This window comes from Vigna angularis, chromosome 7, assembly GCF_016808095.1.
Source record: "Vigna angularis cultivar LongXiaoDou No.4 chromosome 7, ASM1680809v1, whole genome shotgun sequence".
NCBI lineage: Eukaryota > Viridiplantae > Streptophyta > Magnoliopsida > Fabales > Fabaceae > Vigna > Vigna angularis.
This window is the reverse complement of record NC_068976.1, coordinates 23,524,952-23,527,475: the sequence shown is the minus strand read 5'-3', so window position 1 is coordinate 23,527,475 and position 2,524 is coordinate 23,524,952. Positions and strand designations below refer to the sequence as shown.

Sequence of the window (2,524 nt, the reverse complement as noted above, 5' to 3'; positions counted from 1 at the left end):
TTCAACCCTTTGTGACGATGTTCTTGGTAAGTTAACTTCCTTCTTTAGATTTGACATCCTTTGATTTTGTTAAGAACATTGATGGTCAGTGGGTTCACAAACGTAATTATCCTTAGCCAATTCTTAACGATTACACACTGTCTCCATGATCGCAAGATACTTCTTCTACTCTTTTTGTAAGTACTAGATTGACAATCTTAATGCTCGAGTTACTCAACTTAAGGAAGGCATGGGTCACCTCCGCCATCACTTTGGGCCGTCTAGGCCATCTTAAATTTACTTTTACTACATGTTTATTTGGATTTAAAAATTTACCTTTTGTACATGCTTATTTAGACCATGTTGACTATTATCCATATATTTGGATTTAAAAATTTACCTTTTGTACAAATTAAATGTTATTTATCGATTAAAGTAAATGATTCAATATGACCAACAATCTACAAACACTTAATACTTAATTATAAACTAATATAACTTAATTACCATCAAATATACATAACGTAATCATTTAATCAATTTACAATCTTTTTCAATTACAATATAGGTTCCACTATGATATGGAGCAAAACAATTTGTTAATCAATTACATTGACATTATAATTTAATACAGTTGCACATTTTGAAAAAATATTATCCTATTAATCGATTACACATATTGTAATCAATTACGACCACAGTTACGGAAATTAGAAGTCGTTTTACCTTTGTACAACTTCCAATTAAAATGAAGTATTATTAGCACCTCACGACTTCAACATAAAAGTCATCAACCCCTTAAGTGATATTGGAATTCTATTTGATGAATTTTAAATGTGAACTTGGAATACTATTTCAAAAATTTTACAAAAATATTGAGACTTATTAGAAAATACAAGATCACATATAACGTTGTGACTATGGGTAAAATTAACCTAACTATACTAAATTATAGTGAACTATATTATAACAAAGACTTAATAGCTTACTTAGTCCTTATGTTAAGTGATTTTTTTCAATTTAGTACCCAGTTTTAAAAGTGCATACATTAGGTCCACAAGTTGTCAAAATTGTATGAATCAAGTCCTTTATGTTAAATTAGCAGAAACGGAGTTAACTCCCAATTGACGTGGCAAATGAATCTGCACATTTTCTTCTCTCTCATCTTCTTTTCCTGCAACACTAAGCTTTTTCTCTTTTTACATTAATTGTTTTCATAATTGCACGACATCTCTTTTTCTTTTTCTCTTTCTTTATGCACTTTGGAAGCCTTCACATTGTCTTCCTTCATCTTCCTGAAGAAGACAACCGACTTCAGCGCGCGCCGCAACATGAAACGAGAATGGAAACGTGAACGTCGCAAGAATCTGCACCGACACCTTCATTTAGGGGTTCGATTTCGTCAGGTACGTGATCCACGCTCCGAGAGTGAGGTGAACCAGACCCAATGCAGCAAGCGTTCGGTTTCCAGAACCACATGTGTCTCGGTCACGAGTGGGGAGAGGTCTCGTTCCACTATGAGGCCTTCGATCTCCTGGTGCTTGAAGTTTGGGTTTTGGCTTGGGTACGGGTTTTAGGCTTGATCTGGGGTTGGCTTACGAGCTTCATCGGAGTCTGAAGATGAAGAAGACGAGGAAAATTGGTTTGATGAGAGAAAGGTGAAGGGGATGAAAGGAGAGAATGGATTTTGGGAGGGTTTGAAAATTGAGAAATTAGGGTTTTAGGAAAATGAAGTGATTGAAGAAGATGAAGAAAAACGAAAGGGTTTTATGAGCGAGGAGGTTAACGTTGACCTTAGTCTTCGCGAAATTATGGTGGCCATTGGCGTAAGAAGGAAGCATAATTACGAGACTGCGTGGGTGAAAGTAGAAAACTAAAAAACAAAATGTTCTACTAGTATTCTAAATTTCGTTTTCTTCCTCCTTTGTGTACTCAACAACAATGAAGATAAATAGTAACTAGTGGGTTATTGAAAATGATTTTGTGAAAAATTATTTAATTGGTAAAAATTATTTTTCTGGAGTCTTTAAGACAACTAAGTAAAAACTAATTAGAGTATAAAAAAGATACAGAAAGAGGAAAGAGAAGAAAAAGTGCATATTCATTCGCCACGTCAATGAGGAGTTAACTCTGTTTCTGTCCATTTAACGGTAGGACGTGATTCATACAATTTTGACAACTTTAGAACCTACTGTATGCACTTTTAAAATCGGGTACTAAACTGAAAAAAAATCATTTAACATAGGGACCAAGTAAACTATTAAGCCTATAATAAACTAAAAAAACGGACCAAGGAAGCTATTAAGCTTATAATAAACTAAAAAAACTTAATTATTTGGAATAATAATAAGTATACTTTTTTTAGAGTTCAGATTTAAAAAACTAAATTTGTATAAATTAACTCTTAACTGAGTTAAATTGTCTTTTCTTTTTATTTTTATTTTTCCCTTCTCTTTTACACTATATTATCACTTTTATTTTATCTACATAAAAAAAGTTTGTGTATAATACAAAATTGTATAATTTAATTTTAAAAATTTTGAAT

At 32.4% G+C, this 2,524-nt stretch overlaps 1 pseudogene; it reads right to left on the bottom strand.

Annotated features, from left to right (window-relative positions):
* Positions 1–1,183: 1,183 nt before the first annotated feature.
* LOC128197863 (uncharacterized) lies at positions 1,184–1,801 on the bottom strand (annotated as a pseudogene).
* Between the last annotated feature and the right edge of the window lie 723 nt (positions 1,802–2,524).